Source organism: Podarcis vaucheri, assembly GCF_965113315.1.
Source record: "Podarcis vaucheri genome assembly, chromosome: 5".
NCBI classification, from domain to species: domain Eukaryota; kingdom Metazoa; phylum Chordata; class Lepidosauria; order Squamata; family Lacertidae; genus Podarcis; species Podarcis vaucheri.
This window is the reverse complement of record NC_138763.1, coordinates 32350445-32371510: the sequence shown is the minus strand read 5'-3', so window position 1 is coordinate 32371510 and position 21066 is coordinate 32350445.

Below are 21066 nucleotides of genomic sequence, written 5' to 3'. Positions count from 1 at the left end.
TGTGTAGAAGGGATGATGGTGATGATGATGGTGATGGTGATGGTGATGGTGATGATGGTGATGATTAGGCTGCATGACTTCAATCCTATGCACCCCCTTTAGGAGCAAGCCTTACCGAACTCAGTGAAACTTCCTTCCCAGCAAACATACACAGATAGGATCCGGTTTCACTTGCAAGTTCCACAACAGGCAGAAAACGCAAGAAAACTGACGCCACAGAAATCTAAAAACTGAAAAACTTTTCAGTAAATCCTGATCGTTCGATTTTATTTTTTTTATCCAACAAACCCGTTGGGGGCGGAAAGGGAAGTGTTTGATGAGTTTTTAACGTGTTTATGTCTAAATGATTTCGGTAAGAGCCTTAAATACTCAAAAGCTTGCAACAAGTGTGTGACATTTTGGTTGGTCCTAATACAGTGGTACCTCGGGTTACATACGCTTCAGGTTACATACCCTTCAGGTTACAGACTCCGCTAACCCAGAAATAGTGCTTCAGGTTAAGAACTTTGCTTCAGGATAAGAACAGAAATCGTGCTCCGGCGGCGGGGCAGCAGCGGGAGGCCCCATTATCTAAAGTGGTGCTTCAGGTTAAGAACAGTTTCAGGTTAAGTAAGGACCTCCGGAACGAATTAAGTACTTAACCCGAGGTACCACTGTAAAGGACAGATTTTTGAGCGATGTTTTTCCAGGTATTTTGGAGGGTTAATTTTTTTAAATGGACGAACTAGGCTACAGTTGCTTTCTTTGAGTTCAAGAGAACTCAGTCTTAGGTAGCAATGTATAGGTTTGCACGCGCCATTAAATGGGAAACTCTCATTTTGTTTCGGTGGAAAATGCTTAACAGCCAAGTATGCCCGCCTGGAGTTTCGGTGCCTCAAAGGTGAGAAAGTGTGTGTGTGTGTGTGTGTGTGTGTGTGTGTGTGTGTGTACACAAACACAAATACTGGACTGGCATCCAATATATTACCAAGCTAAGCTTCCAGATATTACTGTGAACATCCTAAATGACCTGAAGGACACCGGCCAGACCACTGCGAACACTGTCCCCACTGAAATCCAAGCATTTTTGAGAAAATGAATTGGAATCGGTGCTGGTCATTTATTCTGGATATTATGCTATTTAAATGCCTTTGCTGCAGGTAGCCATGATTTTTCATAATGAGAAGGCGGTATAGAAATAGCTATATAACTAAATAAGCAACACGTACAGGGGTGTGTGTGTGTGTGTGTGTGTGTGTGTGTGTGAGAGAGAGAGAGAGAGAGAGAGAGAGAGAGAGAGTGTCCTGGTGTGCTTGAAGGAAAATGTTTCCAAGGCTGAAATCTAAATACTTAGGGATAAATCCTGCCGAACTCCGAGGCCCTTTGCATGGGACCGGAGTGGACGTCAACAAAACACGACCCATTGGGCTGGAGTTCCAAACTCTTCTAGATAGACTCCCATAAAGCGCGCAGCCCTTCCCGCTTCCCCTCCCTGTTTCCCCGTCCCGGGTAAATGTGACACCCCCTCCCCAAGAGAGGGGAGCCAGCCTTCCTCTCCCCCTGCCTTTAGCCTTTTTTTTTTTTTAAAAAAAAGTCCTTCTCAATCAAGTAGCCCGAAGATTAATTGTTCGGAGGGTTCCTTTCACCTCCCTCGACTGCCGAAACATAATATGAGATGGCGAAAGAAAGGGGGGGGGGAATTAACAGTCAGGACCTAGAGAGAAAAAGTGGGGGGAAGATTAACATTTGGGATCTTATGAAATGTAATCTGCATATCTAATTGATTCCCAGCATATCAGTTGAAAGGATAAAGATGTATATCTGCGCGATGGAGATAATTGCATTAATAGCCACATAAATAAAGGTTGGAAAGTCATCAGGGGGCCCTTTGAAGCTTGCGCCCCGCGCTTTTATGGCCCTGACACACTTTCGCAGCGCTCCCTCGAAGGACCGCCTTCGCTGAAGAAGAAGAAGAAGAAGAAGAAGAAGAAGAAGAAGAAGAAGAAGAAGAAGAAGAAGAAGAAGAAGAAGAAGAACAACAACAACAACAACAACAACAACAACAACAACAACAACAACAACTCAGGAACCGAAGCATCTTGGTCATAAGAGAGAGACAGAGGAGGTTAGCTGGGCTTTCCCTGTTGCTCGCGGGCTGTGGACAAGGCAGGTGCGCTCAAGGGTGAAGAGCCTTCCGGGATCCCATCATCAGCGAAGAAATCAAGCGGAGACACAATTGGGGAGCCAGATATGTTGCAAAGAATTGCCAAAGAATCTCTCCCCAATCTCGCTTTCCCTCTCATCAGCTCCAAGGCGAAAAGGGAAAGGAGGCTGGATTTTACTGATGGATGGATTGGCCGCTTCATGACAAAATGAGAGATCTATGCCCTTTGCGAAATATATAAAACAGTCCCACGGCCGTTAAAATAGTCGACCCATCAGTAAATAAAACACAGAGCAAAACAACCCGGTGAAAAGAGTTTATAGAAATAGCTTTCCTCTACAGACACACTTTGAAGAATGGACCATGCCTGAAGCAGATCCAGGCTAGGAAGCGCTGCGGAATATTGGTTCGATTCCTAGGAGAGGCTGATCTTGAAAAGGAGATCGTGGGACGCGAGGAAATAGAGGTCGTCTGTGGGCAAGGCTAAGTGGGATAAAATGCCGTGCAGGGTTTCTGCGGTCCTGTAGACTGGGGGGGGGGAGAGAGAGAGAGAGCGAGCGGGCAAAGAAGCTGGACGGATTGCAGAGCTCAAATTCGCAAACGATGGGGGAGATTCGGGGTTTTAATTAGGCAGCCGAACTGTATTTATAAAATCATGCGTGGCATGAAGAAAGAGGACAGAGAAATGTTTTACTCCCTCTCTAGAACTCGTAGTCATTCAATGCAGCGGAATGTTGGAAGAGTCAGGACAGAGAAAAGAAAGACCTTCACGGAACACATAGTTAAACTACGAACTCACTTCCACAGAAGGTAGTGGTGGCCTGGATGGCTTTAGAAGAGGTTTGGACCTTTAGAAGAGGTTTAGACATTCTTGGAGGAGACGGCTATTGATGGTTATGCTCTGCGTCCATGGTGGAAGGCAGTACAGTGGTACCTCGGGTTAAGAACTTAATATGTTCCGGAGGTCCGTTATTAACCTGAAACTGTTCTTAACCTGAGGTACTACTTTAGCTAATGGGGCTTCTTGCTGCTGCTGCGCCGCCACCGCTAGATTTCTGTTCTCATCCTGAAGCAAAGTTCTTAACCCGAGGTACTATTCCTGGGTTAGCGGAGTCTGTAACCTGAAGCGTCTGTAACCCGAGGTACCACTGTAATGCTTCTGAATACCACTTCCTGGTAACCGAAGGAGGGGAGAGTGCTGTTCTGCTTGGATTCTGCTTGCAAGTTTCCCACAGGTTGGGCTAGATGGGCCATTGGTATGATTCAGCAGGCTCTTCACCTGGCACTGGTGAGCAGCATAATGTCCATCTAGGTGTAAGTAGATCTCCTAGGATCTGGGAGACCAGGGTTGTTGGAATCCCCTCTCAGCCATGAAGCTCACTGGGGAACCCTGGGCCAGTCACTGCCTCTCAGCCTAACCCAGAACACAGCTTCTACCCAGAACAAACTTAGTTGGTCTCTAAGGTGCTACTGGACAATTTTATTTATTTATTTCTACCTCACAGGGTTGTTGTGGGAAATAAATGAGGAGGGGATGAACAATGGACTCCATCTTGAGCTTCTTGGAACAAAGGTGGGATATAAACACAATAAATAAATAAGCCAGAGACAGTGCTGTACATGTGCGCTGCAGGTGTGTGTTTTCATGCACTGATGAGTGTGCAAGTGTGTGAATGATGAGTGAAGTAGGATGAAAGTGCCTGTAGGGTAAGTGTATATGTGTGCATAAGTTTGGCCTTCTCTACCCTGTTACATTATAGAGTAAGAAGAGTCTTGCTGGATCAGGTCAAAGATCCATTTGGTCTAGCATCCTGTTCTCACAATGCCCAGCCAGATGCTTGTGCACTGATGGACCTACATTTTGGGGGCCCTGAAGCTTGAACTGTATAGGGACCCCTTCGCAACCAGCAACAAGGTCTGATTAACTCCTGTTATTGTCTTCAAAGGGGTTGTTCCACAGCAGATTGCCACATTTCCCCCATGAGTTTACATTTTTCCCTATCCACTCAAGTACTTTCATGAACTCATTGTTATTCTTCTCAGGTCTTGACCTCTGTCAAAAAAAAGGGGGGGTTACATTTGCCACAGCAGAAGAGCCAATTTAGCACAACACTTCATCTCTATAACACCTGTGCTATTGAATCTCAAGCTTTGGGATTCTTGAAATTCATACAACAACAAAAAACTAAGCAACTTGTGATACTCAGATTGGGTCTACTAGACTTACGGGATAGATTCCAGGTGTATGTATTTTGTAACTTAAGTCTGCCTTCTGGGATCCATCTGTGAACAGAATGTGTGTGAGTAAACTCTTTTATACTTTTATACAAGACTATGTCGTGTCTAACCTTTTTATGAGGGAATAAAGGGGAATTATCAGGAAACTTATTTTAGAGGCTTATACAAGCCTGGCAAAAATGTTATCCGCTGTACAAGTTTAAAAAGGGGAATGTTACTCTGCTAAATTGTAGAACTTGTTAACACAATTTGGGAAGGATATAATTAAACATTATATCTTCTCCTGCCTCCCTGAACGTTCCCTCAGGAAGCCCATGAGTGAAACAGGGCTCTCCCCACCTATGATTCCCAATGTCTAGGGAAACCTCTGTCTGTGGTGTTCTAGATCTGTATTTCCCAGCCTGTGGTCACAAAGCCCATGCAAGTGGATTATGGGCTTTAGAAGCACATCCAAAATAACCCCTTACAACTTTTTGTTTCGTTGACATATTATAATGCCATGTTGACACTTTTAACTGAAGTTAAATCAGAGGGCAATTGGCCACAAAGGGCTCATATAAGGCGCTGCTTGTGTAACCATATGTTTTAAGAATACATTTTTTATAACTTATGAAGCAGAGTCCTGCAAAGAGAAGGCTGGCACTCTTACACTCCCATTAAAAACTGTGAATAACTTTGTAAGCAATATAAATATTTCAACAAATTCCACCTTAACAGGGCCATTAAGCAAACTTCTGCTTGGATGCCTCAAGGAGTGGTTAGGAAACAGGCGAACTTGAAGTCGAAATGCACAAAACCAAAGGCTGCTGAAGTCCTAAGGTCCGAAAGTCAGATGACAATCAATGGATTTGGAGCAATATTCTAGATGGAAAACGAATTCTAGGTGGAAAACGAATCTGTCACACCTGCAAGACATCACTTGATGTTGCAGTCAGACCTCACCGTCCGTGTGACTAGGACGGTCTGTGATAAGCCACCAAAAGTTAAGCTAGCAAACGGTACACAAAGGCAGCGTGAGTCAGTACTGCGCCGAAGTTTTTGGAATACTTTTAAAGTGGATGTGTTTTAAAGCAAATCTCTTCGATTTGCTTTGCATTAGTGCCGCGCAATGTTTTCCTCTGCGTCAGTGACCCTGTGCTATTTAATTGCAAGATAGGCTGATTGAATTTACTTCCAAGTTAACCCTCATAGGAGGCAGGGCAAAATGTTGCCTATCCTCATCCACCTCTAATGTCCTTTGCTTTGAACTCCTCTGCGTGAAGAAGAATGCTGTGTAACGCCAAAGCTGACATCCACCCTGGTCCAGCCAAAGGCTCTGCCTTTGGGTTTTGTGTCTCCCTGTTTGTTTGTTTCAGTCCGCGGAACTAAATCAGCTACTGCCTGTGATGTCCTCGCTGCCGCTACGAGGGACCAGATACGCCTCCCGTCCTTTTTCGAGCAGCCTCGGTGCAGTGAGATCCGTGCGAGAAGCGAGGCCAGCCCTAGAACAGTAGCCGCTGCCGGTGTAGCTTATCTCCGGCGTTGACTCAGGGCTGAAGAACCTGGTCTGTTTATGAATGGGTGTTTGGTTTGCTGGGCGGAGCGCCGACTAGCTGCATGGAAGCGCCAAGGCGGGCTGGTGTGGAATCTCGGAGTGGGGTCACGACCTGAAATCACAAACCAATTCAAAATGTTTATTTTAGTCTCTCGCAGAAAGGCAGCGAGACCGCAGCGGGCAACCAAAATAAAGAATAAATCACAAAAGGAACACAACGGGCCAACCAGAAGAAAAACAAACTGTATTTGGTCACACCACAAATGGATACATTGGGTTCCTCCTTCTCCTCCTCTCCGGTCCTCCTCCGTCCTCCGCTTGCTTTTGGGATGGCGCAGAAGCTGGTGACGGCCATCACCACCAAAGGGTCCAAGCTTGTCTCTGCTGCTATCACTTATTCAAAGCCTCGCCTAGCCACTTTTGGTACTATGCTAAAGTTGAATTGGCTGCTGAAATTCCTAAGGCTACTGAGGACATGAAGGGATTGCTGAAGAGCACGCAGTCTGGCCGCCTCAAACAACAGCTCACCTTCAAGGGAGCTCTAAGGAACGGCTAACGAAATCGTAGGCAAACATGGCCTGGTTGGCTATAATGTTTGAAAGTTTTTGTTTTTTGGTTCCTAACAGTGTCTTAATATTAAATTATGGCGCAGAGATGAAATTGTGGGGGTCTCTACAAATATCATTCCGACTGGGGCAGAATCAGACGATGGTGACGTGAATGCTGACGAGGATCCCTAAAATAGTCCTTCTCTTCCTCCTCCTGTTGGGGGGTAGGGGGGCTATTCAAATAAATGCTGCACAAAGAAAAAAACACACAAAATAATAAAAAATACAAATGGATACATTGGAAGAAAGCCTCCTCAAAATGCACCCCCTCCTTCCCCCTTCTTTCTGAGGATGCCTTGCTTCCAAATCAATAGGACCATCTTGTTCTTAAAGCTCTTTTGCCCACTCTTTCAGCAAGAAATTAGAGAGAGAGGGAGAGAGAGAGAGAGAGAGAGACCATATATGAGCAAGAATCCTAACTTTATTCTCAGAGAAACCACTGGGAATATTTATACTATTTATACTGGTCTATAATGGTTTCTTCCTAAGCAGAAGTAGCAAAGCAGTCCTATAATCTCTACTCAGAAGGAAGCCCTATTATTATTATTATTACTCAGTCAGTAGAGCATGAGACTCTTAATCTCAGGGCTATGGGTTTGAGCCCCACAATAAGCAAAAGATTCCTGCATTGTAGGGGGTTGTACTAGAGTACCCTTGTGCTGCCTTCCAACTCTATGATTCTATGACATTTATTTACTATATTTACATCCAGCCTTCCTCCCAAGTTGGAATTCAAGGGTTCCCTGGTAAGTGTGCAGAATGGCAGCTGTTGTGTGCACAGGATCTCAAAATTGTGCAAGGTGTCACACTTCCTCATGTAAACATCTGAGGGCTGTCTTCCTTCTCATGCAAAATACTTGAAGTCTCTGAACTTCCATGGCCTGTGTAATGTGGAATCAGCTCATTTTATTTCCGTGGGGAGTTTTCTTTCTTTCATAAAGTTCACTGAATTGGGTGGGATTTACTGCTGGGTAAAATAAGAGAGAGAGGTTTGCTGGGAACACTTCCCATTTACAAACTTATCCTTTTTGGCTACACGGAGTGCAAGGGCTGCACGTCCCTTACTTGGTGTGTTGCCTTTATGGGTTTATGGGGTTGCGGGTGGGAAGATTCTGGGTGCTGCCTGGGAAAAGCAGAGAGCTCCAGAAGGGTGTGGTGTCATTTGACCTCACCTTTTGTTTGGAGCTTAAGTTAGGAAGGGATAGCAACAGAAGTGAGGGTGCTCTACATAAATACATGCTTGTATACTTGGTGGGTAGAGCTGGTTGTGTCTGTTGTATTTGTGGGAATTTTCAGGGAGGCAGGAGAGAATATATTGTTTAATTATATCCTTCTCAACTTGTGTTAACAAGTTCTATAATTTAGCAGAGTAGCATTCACCTTTTTAAAAAATTGCACAGCGGATAACATCTTTGCCAGGCTTGCATAAGCCTCTAAAATAAGTTTCCTAGTAATTCCCCTTTATTCCCTCTTAAAAGAATAGACACAACAAAGTCTTGTATAAAATATATAAAATAGTTTACTCACATTCTGTTCACAGAAGGATCCCAGAAGGCAGACTTAGGTTACAAAATATATAAACGTGGAATCTATCCCATAAGCAGATACAGTGGTACCTCTAGATGCGAATGGGATCCATTCCGGAGCCCCGTTCGCATCCTGAGTAGAACATAACACGCGTCTGCACGTGCGCAGGTCACGTTTCGTCGCTTCCACGCATGTGTGTGATGTCATTTTGAGCGTCTGTGCATGCGCAAGCAGCGAAACACAGAAGTAACACGCTCCATTACTTCCGGGTCACCAAGGAGCGTAACTTGAAAATGCTCAACCTGAAGCATATTTAACCCGAGGTATGGCTGTAGTTCCTTTGTCCTCTCTTGGCTGAGAGCATCTCAGGCTAAGGAGATGTTGCTTCTTCAAGGAATGGAGTCAGAGAGAGATGGTTGCCTCCCCTGTGCTATTTTGTTATCTGCACTGGTGAGGTCACACCCACCTCTGGTTACATGTAGAGGATGTCTGTTCGAGCCCAGGAGGAAACAGGAAGTTCTGACTGGCTGGCCCAGACACCCCCTTTTATCTTCACTCTAGGAATGTTGTATTTGACTGCTCTGTGTTTCACACCCCACAGTATTTTGGATCTGTTAGTAGTTATTATAGTGATTATACAAGGTGTTACCTGAAAGTTCGGTGAATGGTCACAGAAACCAGACAGTGAGAAATATTCAAACTTACATACCTTACAGGCCTTCAAAGTAGACCTCCTCTGATACAATGCACCGTTGATAACGTTCGTAGAACTGTTGGAAACTTCTGGAAAAGTCCTCTTTTTGGACTGCTTTCAGTTCCCTCGTCACAGCAGCTTTGACATGTAAAATGTTAGAAAATCTGTGACCTTTCAGTAAAGATTTCAGTTTTGGAAAAAGAAAGAAATCCAGTGGGGCCAGATTGGGAAAATATGAAGGATGGGACAACTCAGTAACCTCAGTAACGATTTCACACAGAAAATGCAATTCTTCTGCCATCATTCAGACGGTCAAATGCCAATCAATAACTCACAGACTCTGTCAACATTTGCCGCTGCTCTGGTTGTTGACAGCCTGCCAGACCAAGGGCTATCTTTGATGGTTTGCTGCCCTTCACGGAAACGCTTAAACCACGCACACACTGTCTTTCGAGTTACAACTTCATCTCCATACACAATTGTGAGCATGTCGTGGGTTTCCAATGCCAATTGTATGTTCAAATATTTCTCGCTGTCCGATTTCTGTGACCATTCACCGAACTTTCTGGTCACACCTTGTATATTATTGTTGTTGTTGTTGTTGTTGTTGTTGTTTCATGTTTAAGAGGATATGTGCACCTCTTTTAAAAATTGTTCTCTTTTAAAATTTGATTTTTACTTGTGATGTTTATTTGAGGTGTGGTGGTTGGGGTTTGGACTAGGACGAAGCAGAACAGGGTTCAAGTTCCCACTCAGCCATGAAGTTCAGCTCTTGGGTCAGCCTAATCTACTTCACAGGGTTAAGTAAAGGTAAAGGCACCCCTGACCATTAGGTCCAATTGTGACCAACTCTGGGGTTGTGGTGTTCATCTCGCTTTATTGGCCAAGGGAGCCGGCGTACAGCTTCCGGGTCATGTGGCCAGCATGACTAAGCCACTTCTGGAGAACCAGAGCAGCACATGGAAACGCTGTTTACCTTCCCGCCGGAGCGGTACCTATTTATCTACTTGCACTTTGATGTGCTTTTGAACTGCTAGGTTGGCAGAAGCAGGGACTGAGCAATGGAAGCTCACCCCGTTGCGGGGATTCAAACCACCGACCTTCTGATCGGCAAGTCCTAGGCTCTATGGTTTAACCCACAGGCAAATACAGAGTCACGCATACCACCTCAAGCTCCTTGAAGCAAAAGGTGAGATAGAGATGCAATAATAAATAAAGTATTTTTAGGACTTTGTAACCCACTTAAGAGCTGTTGTTTTTTTTAATGTGAAGTGGCAGACAAAAAAGTCTGCCCAGGACTGACTTTCACATCCACTGACTTTGAATCTCCATTGATTCCATTTGGATTGTTTCCAAGTGAGATCTTGGTGTTCTTGAGCTAGTACACATTCTAAGCACAATTTGGAAATTGGGCTCTATTGAGATCAGCAGACTGGCTTCCAAGGCCATGTGGGATTCGGGTTGTTAACGGGCTTCGACCCAATAACTCTCCCCTTAAGTAAAATGGGGACTAAGCATTTATGATTAACAGCCAGATGCACTTACCCATTGCACCACAACTAATCAGTTACTTTTTTAATCCAGCAAATTAACATCTAATTTCACATAGTATTAGAATAAATGGTGTTTTTTTTTTTAATGTGTGCTGAAGAAAAGCAACAAAATCTTGATGTTGCCTCTTGCAATTAGAAACGTAAGAAAGTAGAAGCCAGAAATTACAACAGTGGGTCATTTGGATCCCCTCCAATCTACTTGGTGGGTTGGTTATTTTACTGTTAAATTTATCATGGGTATCACATTATCCCTCAGTACCAAGTAATACTTTGACTGGCGTGGAACTGCACGTTCTTCTCACATTCACTTTTAAGCACAGTATCCTCCCTTGCGTTTGTTTTGGAGTGACGTCATGTGCTTTGGAGCAGCAAAGTTTTTCTGTATACATTGTAATGCTTCATCACAAGAGGAAAATAGATGCTTGGCATTCCACTACTGAGAAGGAAGCCTCATGAATCTTTATGGAAACTACATTTTAAAAAACTGAGTTTAATCCTACAGTATGAGAAAATAAAATATTTCGGTTACTTCTGGTAGGGAAACTACTAGTAGGGCAGTAGTACTACAATAACAGTACTTTGTTGGGAGAACTATATGAATTTTCTGCTGGAGAGAAAGCGTGAAATCTTGGCCCCATCCAAGTCAATCACAAATTCCCTTTGACCTCAAGAGGGGTCACAATTTCACCCCCCTCTGCCCCTTCTGTCTTTAAAAGGACAGAGCATATTTTTAGAGGATTAACTGTGTAATCTACACGGCTGCCGGACTTTCTGCTTCTTGAGCTGATTCCATCAGCTTGGCTCCCATTTGTGATTTTTAAATCCCAGTAGAAGACAATCACCTCTCAGTTTACTGCAGAAAGGGAGTCCCTAGCTCAGGAGTCTTTTGTTTGGTGAAAGCAAGCATTCTGTTTGAGTTTCAGGAATTCTGTTCCTTCTGTCGGAAGATCATCTTTAATACCTCTACATTTTCAGACCCACAGACTATTTACCAGATCTAGATAGAAGCAATGTTGTACTATCAACCATCATGTCGTCTATGATATCCATTGTAGAGCACTGGACTATGGTCAGCAACATTAGCTGGCAGCGCACAGGTGTAATAAATGTGATACAATCCATCTACTGTGTTAAGCATTGATGTGGCTGGCAGGCTGGCAAGACAACAGATGGACTGTCTGTTTTACACACTGGTTTCCAATAGTGTTGTCACACAATTTTTAAAACATAAAAAAAATACTAATCATATGAGTTTTAAAGATACATTTAAGATACCTGTAAATGTCTTCTCTAAAGACCTATGCTAAAGTTTTGTGTTAGTTTTCTGCTGCCTCCCACAAGTGTGCATTGACATATCCAGTTGGAGTTTGCAGTTAATACCTCCCAAAATGGTCAGATCTTCTCCAAACCTGTGCCAGAGTTTGGGGTGCATTTTGTGCTGTTCAGGGTTCAACCACAAAACATGAGCATTTTGGGGGGGGATCAGGACCAAATTTGGAGTTTCATAGTAAATGGACCTGGGTTTATTAGTCCATGGCATACTTTTTGCATAATGGCAAGCCCAATAGTTCTGAATCAAGGAGAATACTTACCGTACTTTGTAAATGATGTGTGCATGTGTGGAGGAAGAATTCCTATCTTAGAGAAAAAAGACAATGCTTCTTTTAAATATGGTGCTTGCAATCTTCTTTTTGTATCCCCATTGTGTGTGTGTGTGTGTGTGTGTGTGTGTGTGTGTTTGTCTACTGCCTAATTAATCAAAGACACCTTTAGGGTGTTGTTGTTCATGCTTATTGACAGCATAATCCTATGCATATCTACTCAGAAGTAAGCCCCACTGAGGATGTGTTTCTTGGTTGATGTCTATGGGATTGCACTATAACATTTTAAAAAGTTGCTGTTCAAAAGACACTTACCAGAGAATATATACCATCGAACACAGTGCCAATTACTTATCAGTAAATATACTTTAACATTGTAACTCAAATTTCTGGATACAGAAAACTTGTTCTGGCTTAATAATATATTCTAAGCTAACCTAACCTAATCGTGAAAAATTTTGGTTAACAATGGAAGCAGTATGATTCATATTGAATGGATGGCATGGTAGTCTTGGAGAAAAGGATGTTCTGTTCTATAAAAAAAATTTAAAAATCTGCTAAGTAATGGCCGACAGAGGGCAGCCTTCAGCAACAGTGCCATTTGAACTTCTGAGGTCACTTCCAGATGACCTGTTTCATACGCATTCAACCTGATTTGCTTGTGGGGAGATTAGACAAAGTTGCAAGAAGCAAGGGCTACCGCTCATTTTTATGTGTATCTTTCCGTATAAGGAAAAGTATGACCTTTTTGGGAAGCTGATTTTGAAGCACGGCGTTTCAAATCAGCTTTAATTGTGCCGCCTGCATCTGCTGGGATGTGATTGAATCCCATCCCCAATAGTGTAGCTGTAGGTGCTGATTCTACATCCTCAAAGTGGAAGAGAGAGCATGAGAACATTGCAGGCCTGAAGACTTTTTGTCTTATTAAGTGTTCGTTTTAATAACCACCTTGCTGTTTATTCTGGCCTTCTCCTAATTGGAAGGTGAAATCTACACCATCAGTAGAATGGAACAGTCACACATGTCCCAGACTGTGCCACTTCAGAAGTATGAGTGTGACTGTAAAATTCTATATCTATATCTATCTCCTTGATATACTGTCTTGATTTGCTGTCTGTCAGGAGACGGAGTCAGGAGTAGGTCAGTAATAAAACACCCAGTGTCAGTGAAGTTAACTCTTTATTCAGAAAAACCAAAACAGTGCAGGCCTGGTGACCACAGCAACTCTTCCCAGTAGGTCTTGCCCCAATGAGGCAGTTGTGAGGACTGAAGGTCCCTGTCTTCCCATTGCTCCCTAAGACTCACCCTCCCCTTTGTAAGGAATCTCAGGCTCCTTACTCTCTTATTGCTCTGCTCTCTTCACTCCTCTACATGTTCTGGGAGACCAGTGAGAAGGGGAGCTGGTCATAGTGGGGGTAGGGGCACGGAGTCTACCAGGCTTCTTCAGCAGCCGGTCTCATCTCTGTCTCTTGGACCCCCTTCTCTCCTGTCTCTGATTCTGGACTGCTCTCTGCCCCAGCCTCTCCCTGCTCACTATTCCGTTGTCTCTTCAGCTTCCTCCTCCTCCCAGTCTGCCCCCTCTTCTCCCTCTGACCACTAATCATCATCCCTGGTGGACTTTTCGGAGCTAGCCGACCTGATCGGAAGAGTCCGTGAGCAGAAGGAGGAGGAGCACCAGGAAGAATGGAAGAACTTCAAAGATTATTTACTTAAATATGTTAAGATAAATTAATTAGAAATACTTGCGGAAAAAAGATAGGCTAAGGATTTAAATATATGAAGTTATAGAATATTATGTTTAAAGCAAAGATGAAAAGAAACAACGATGTTAAGAGGATTAAGTAAATTTTATGAGATTTTGTTTTGGAAAACTGTTACAATGATATATATTGAAATTCAGTCAAGGGAATTTGAGGAAGTCACTTAACAATGTTATTAAGATTGGATTAAGTACTGTTATGATGTGTGTGTTTTTGTTTATTTAAAATTTTGGAAAAGTAATTTAAATTTTTTAAAAAGAAACTAATCATAATCCCCACACCAATCCCCTGGCTCTGAACCTTCTTCCTTTGGGGGTTCCCTTGGGGTTCCCCAGATGGTGCCTCCCAACACTCCTCTGCATTCAGCCAGTCCATAACACTATCAATATGTAGGGTAGATGATGTCTCTGCCACTGAAGCATCGTGAGAGGTGGCAAGCAGTGGGATGAATGAATCAATCTGCCATGTACCACACCTTCCCTCTAGTATTACAGTGACACTTCACTTTCTGCTTTGTTCCAGTTTCCAGAAAGTATGAATCTAGTGCCTTACAGCAAAATCCAGGGTAGGTGTGTTCAGGTAGTTGAAAGCCCTGAGACGTTTCCAAAACTACTTGGTAAATACCCATGTAGGTCTTTGGAGAGTTTGGGCATATTTTAGGAAACAAAGTGTGAAGACAATTAACTAAGTGGTTGTGCCCAGCTAGGGAAAATGGGACATTGACCCAGCAAGCTCAGCCTGCCCCAACTTGCCTGTCTTCTTATTTACAACAACCAATCAGGTAATGGATCTTCCTGCCATTGGCTCTGGCTCCACCTACTCTTGAGCTCCCTGCCTTCTGCCCTGCTGGTCCCAATGAGCATCAGTTTGTGGCACCAGTTGTGCCACAATTAAAATTGCAATTACATGGTCAATCAGGATGTAATTACAACAGGGCAGGACTTGGGGGTGGGGGGAGACATCCAGGACTGCACTCAGCAGAATGTAAAGGGGGATCCCCAAGCACAGTAGAACTGGCCATGTGCCACATTTTAAAGTAAAAAGAGAAATAACCCCTGGATGGTTAAGTCCAGTCAAAAGGCGACTATGGGCTGCGACACTCATCTTGCTTTTCAGGCCCAGGGAGCAGTGTTTGTCTACATGCAAAACAACATCAAACCTAGCGTTACATAAAATACATTCAACAAGCGCCAAAAAAAATATTAATAATAATGTACATCTATGGTATAATTGTTTATATTATTCTTATTTGTTAAAATATGTTGAAATACGATATTATATTCATTCATATTATCTAGAACGTGTATAACTAATGAAGCCCAGGAAGGCGAAACAAGGCATTATTCCAGAAATTCTTGTCAAGATTCTGTGGAACTGTACTAAGCTCGCATTTGGATTTTATGAACATACAAAGACATACGTGGAACAGAAACTAGCAGACATTTGGACTCTGTGAATGAACTGATCTATTGGGACTTCCATTTATATTGTTGTACTTTATGTGTTGATTATGTGCAAGAGAAATATTTGATACTGTGATAAAAACACAGAAGAGAATTGTTTATGTGAATGCACAGGCGGTTACGTTTTGTGTGTGTTTGTTGAGCATTTGTCTACAGACAGCTTTCCAGGTCATGTGGCCAGCATGACTAAACTGCTACTGGAGCACAGAGGACCGTGACAGAAACCAGAGTGCATGGAAACACTGTTTACCTTCCTGCCACAGCAGTACCTATTTATCTACTGGTGTGCTTTTTGAACTGCTAGGTTGGCAGAGGCTGGGATAGAGCAACAGGAGCTTCCGCCCCCCCACCCCCACCCCGTTGTGCAGATTCGAACCACAGACCTTCCAATCAGCAAGCCCAAGAGGCTCAATGGTTTAGACCACAGCACCACCCGCTCCCTCACATTTTAAAGTACACAAAGTAATACATATTACAATGTGAAGAACTCCCACCTGTATGAACATTTAGTCTGGAACATAAAACTATGCAGCTGCCTCCCAATGAAATTCACGAAGTGTGTATGCAGCTAAATTCTGTGCTATTCTGCAGTTCCAAACACCCTGCTGTGCTCAGTGGATGCAAACACATAGCAGCACTTCTGAGTTGCTAAATGTGCATGCTACGAGCCCTCCCAGTCTTGACTTGGCACACTGATAACCTTAACAAATTGTAATAGTAATCAATGCTAAAGGTAGAGGTGGAGACAGTTTATTTAATATATTGACCACTTAGGGTTTCAAATGTTGTCACCAGCACTTTGAATACCGTCTGGAAAGAAAGAGGCAGCTAATGAAAGGAGCACTGAGATATTATGTTTCCAGAAAGCTGGTAACTCACCCCAGAGAGAATACTAGATGTCATCTGAGTATAGAGGCCACTGAACACCATTTCTCAAGATGATCTCATCCCGTGGCCTCATATATACACTGACAAAAACGGACAGAGTCAAGCAATCTCTCCTGATCACTTGGGAGTTCAGGAAAGACTCTCTGTCTCTGTCTCTCTCCCTCTCTCTCCCCCACACCAAACAAACACAAAAACTGACTCAAGGGTATTGTTTTGCTGCTATTAAGTACAGCAATCTCTTCAAGCATTAAGCATGAAAATGAGAGCCTTGTTGTCCAAATACCAAAGAAGTACGGCACACACACACACACACACCAATGGTTACAGCATGGTGCTAATAACACCAAGGTTGCAGGTTCGATCCCTGTAAGGGACAACTGCATGTTCCTGCACTGCTGGGGACTAGACTAGTTGATCCTCAGGGTCCCTTCCAACTCAATGATTCTGTGGCAGAAGGCTTGATGGTAAAAAGTCATAAAAATATTAATTGATTTCAGTAAGAAAATCTCAGTGATAAGGATATGGTGGGAAAGAGACTTGGGACACAGCATTTCTGAGCACAAAATGCTCTGAATTTACCAGTTCAGGAAGCTCAATATAAAGTGTTATTATGCTGGTACTCAATGCCATCCAGGCTTAATAAAATCTGTTCAGGTGCATGTTTTAAGGGAGCAACCTTTTAACAAGATGCAGTGGCTCTCCAGTTCAGCTGAGTTCAGCTAGTCCGGATGCAGCCCATTTGCCATCTCAATCCGGCCCACGGACGGTCCGGGAATCAGCGTGTTTTCACATGAGTAGAATGTATCCTTTTATTTAAAATGGGTTATTTGTGGGGCCTGCCTGGTGTTTTTACATGAGTAGAATTTGTGCTTTTATTTAAAAATGCATCTCTGGGTTATTTGTGGGGCATAGGAATTCATTCTCCTTCTTTTTTTTCCAAAATATAGTCCAGCCCACAACATGGTCTGAGGGACAGTAGACCGGCCCACAGCTGAAAAAGGTTGCTGACCCCTGAGCTAGTCCCCAACCCAACCCAGCTCAGTCAAAGCCTGCTAAACCAAGGCTGATGAAAGTCTCCCCCAAGGAGTGTCCTGGGGGCATGGCAGGGGCAGAAGCAGAGAGGGAGGACTTCTTGGACTGACACCTGATTCCATTCAGCTCAGTCATGTGGCCTGACAATCTAATGCAGAACACTGTTTTAAAGGCTTGTTTTCCAAGGCTGACGCAGAACCCCATCTTAATTGACAGTGGCATGATTTATGCCAGCTTCTTCTGCATAGGATTGCTCTGAGTGGTGTTGCTGCTTGCTCCCTCCCGGGCCAGCAGCAGCGCTTCCCGGGCCACTAGCTGACTGTGTCGTGGGGCAGACACGTTGGAGAGAAAGGCCAGGAAGAGCTGCATGTAACCCTCTCGTAGTTGAAGGTGCAGGCGGCACAGTCGGAATGTTCTGGCTAGCTTGGGGAAACTGGATTAGATGACCTTTGTGGTCCCTTCCAAGTCTGCAATTCTATGATTTCTGTCTGTGCCCTAGTTGCAGAAAAGGCGGCGGCAAGAAATCTCTGCTGGCTGCAGAGACGGATGTCGCCGAACGAGTCGTCGCTCTGCTCCGGCAGGGGGCGCCGGACGTTAGAACAGGAGACAGGTGGCGGCCGCGGACGGTGTAGCGGCGAAGAAGACGAGGGCGGGCCACCTTGGCGTCGAGGAGCTGCGCGCTCCGCCATCCCACAGGGATGCCCGCCAAGGACGTGACGCGGACGCCACCGAGATCCTCCGCGCTGGTCTTCTTCCTGCCTCTGCTTCGCGCAGATGCGGCGCTCGCGCTCTCGGAAAGGGGAGGAAGGAGGGGGCCGCCCTCGCTACTGGGGTTCTTGGATCGCTTCCTCCTCCTCATGCTGGCGGCTGTTGCTCTCCTGGTCTGTTTGCTCCGCCTGTTCTGCCGTCAGAACTTCGTTTCATCGGAAGGCTTCGTTTTCCCGACGTGGGTGCAGGTGCAAAGGGCCAGATCTGGAGGCGACGCGGTTCTCCCCACTCCATGATGCGTGCGGGCAGCTGGCTGCAAACGGGCGTGCTTCTTTGGCTGTTGCTGCTGGTGGCTCCTCACCCACCCCCCTCAGATTTCTCTCGCGGCTCCACGCCCCGCCGTCGAGCTTTACCGACGGTGTTACCCAGCACAGAGTAGCGCCCAGGAGTGCCAGTTTGGCCTTGCGACCGTGGGTGCCCGCGGTCGTGGGTGCCATGCAGCGTGCATGGCCCTGGCACCGAAATTTGTGGGTGCCCTGCCCTTTCATGAGAGTCACCACCTATGGCACCTATGGTAGCGCCCCTTCCCTGAATATGAGCGCCCCTGTGATCGCATATCTCCGAAATTGTGCGTTTGGAAGTGCCTCCTCCGCTGCTAATGCCCTCCCCCAAAGTGGGGTTCCTGATTTAGTAGCCAATATTTTCTAACGCCTGCGTCTGCATTATTTTTATTATTTTATTATTTTATAATAATTCTCAACCACGGAGAACCTTCTCTGGTTCCCAGTACCTCCCCAGTCCTGCCATACTGACTACACCAGCCTTTTTCATGGCTATACATCTCCAAGCCTCTTTCTCTCATCTGTGCCAAATCTTTTCTCAGAAAGTCATCTCTTGGGGCATATATCTACTTGCTTCATTTCAGCTACCCTTTGGGAACCATATAAAGGGGGGGGGGCACAAGTCATTAATGAGGCTGGAACCCTAAACAGCAGCAGCCACCCTGCTACACTGGGGCTGGGGGAGAAACTTGGTTTCACAGGTGCCAATAGGGCACCAATCAAATACACTTTGATTTGCTCAAAGTGTATTAGAACATGGACTGATTCCTCAGGAGTCATCATGATGTGAAATAATCAGCAACATTTCTGCTAAATGCTTCAGTTATTCTACTTCTGGGAACTTGTTTCCTGTTTGGCAGGGGGTTGGACTCGATGGCCCTTGTGGTCTCTTCCAACTCTATGATTCTATGATTCTATGACATGTACTCAGCTCTATACTAAATCTTCTGAAAACAAAATTTCCTTGCAGTCTCTATCTTATTATTGTGGGATGTGAAACACATAGCAGTCAAGTACAACATTCCTAGAGTGGACAAATGGAGGAATGTTTGCACCAGCCAGTAGGTAAACTTCCTGTTTCTTCCTAGGCTGGGGCAAACTTCTTCTGCATGTGACTAGAGATGCCCAGGTGACAAAAGCACCTGGGACACAGCCCTCTTTCTCTCTCTCTCTGACTCCATTCCTAGAAAAAGCAACATCTCTTCAAAATGGGTGGGTCATGGTAGTAGGTGAAAGGTACCTCTGGCCAATGCCACCATCTAGGTGTGTAGACTAGTAAAACAAGGGACATCTTATGATACTATGCCTCAGTCTCCAGACCAGGGTGAATCCATCGATTGTGGAAGTTCCAGTATCTTTTACAAGGGCATATTGATCTCAGCACCTGATTTAGGGAGGTGTAGGTGGTTCCCCCACCCAGGATGCTGAGCCAAGTGGGCACAAAATTGAGAAGATCCATAATTGAGAAGATCCATTTGGGGATGCCAAATGCCGGCCTTATACAGGGCGTCATATTATGAAAGATTACCTTAACCTGCCCCTGCTTCACCTAACTTCCAATGTTTTCTATGCAGCCAGTCTCTAACCATGGCCAGACAGTGGGAAAGCACTTGGCTCTGGATCAGATGAAAAGGAGAGGTGCAGATGAGTGTCACCATAGTACTGATAGCTCCTGAACACCATGTGTTCATGCGGTCTCACTCAATGGCCTCATCTATGCATTGAACAGAACAGGGAGCAAAACCAAGGAATAATTCACAGTCCAGAGGTATAACCACACACAAACGTATCTGACTCAACTTTCATGTATTGTTGCCATTAAATACTTATTCATTCCTAGTAATAAATTAACAAGCTAATGAGGTTAAAACATAAACTGGGCACTGAAAGACATACCCTGCAATGCACAAAAATACTTGCATATCAAGTGCTAATTAGCAGGTTGCACAATCACTGGTGGCATTTTTAAATGTACAATAATCGCTTATGAAAGAGAGCAGTTAAGTAAAAATCCAAATCTGAAGGGTACAAAAAGTAGCTTAGGTATAAATCTGTATTATAGCATTTAAGCATGTCAAGAAGGAGAAACCACCCTAAGCACATTATAAAGGGGCTATCCTATGCACAAGATGCTGGTGTAATGTTAAGCTCGGTCAGGGTTAAGTATGGCAGATCCAAGCTTCATTCTGGAGCAGGGCTACTGCTGACTGAGGCAGCCTAAGACTGGCAGAGGGGAAACAAACCATAGTTACACCACTCTTTTTGCCAGTTTAATTGATGTCAGGGTCCCAGGTCACATGACCAAGTTGAATGGGCTTAAGATCAAGCCCAAATCCCTGCTCTATGGTCCCACCCCCAGAATGCCCCTTTCCCAGGGCTTAACACTGGCTTAAGACCTGCTAGGCTCCACTTAGCTGGCTTTGTCCTGGCTGAGCTGAAATGAGGGAGATAGAATATCTCTGTCTGAGCTGAGGATAGGGAGCTACACCAGCACAGCCTGACTGCGCCAGGAATCTCCTAGCTCAGCTAGAGATCCACTGGTTCCTGACCATGTTCATCCCGCCAGATCTTGCTATAGGATTGCTCCTTTGATGTGCAAAGAATGCTTTTCTATTTCACTTATTATGATTCAGGTCTACCACACAAATAAGATGCCAGTGCACATTAGAATACATATCTCATTCAAAGCAACACAGTGTAAACAGGCTATCCTCACTCACATGTCCATTCAGTTGTGATTTAAGTGCTGGTTCTCAAGGCAGCAAGCAACACACAATTACTTGTAGAGTATAAAATACGTTTTTTAAAAACTCCCTATCAGTGAATACTTTGCTACAGAAGGCGTGATCACCCATGTTAAGCGATGACCGTCTATGATTAGCAGCCTTCACCACTAATGGAAACTGGAAGAAGGGGAGTGCTTTATTTTACTTTTGTGTAGTAGCAAGAAAAACAAGAATCTGCCCACATATCACA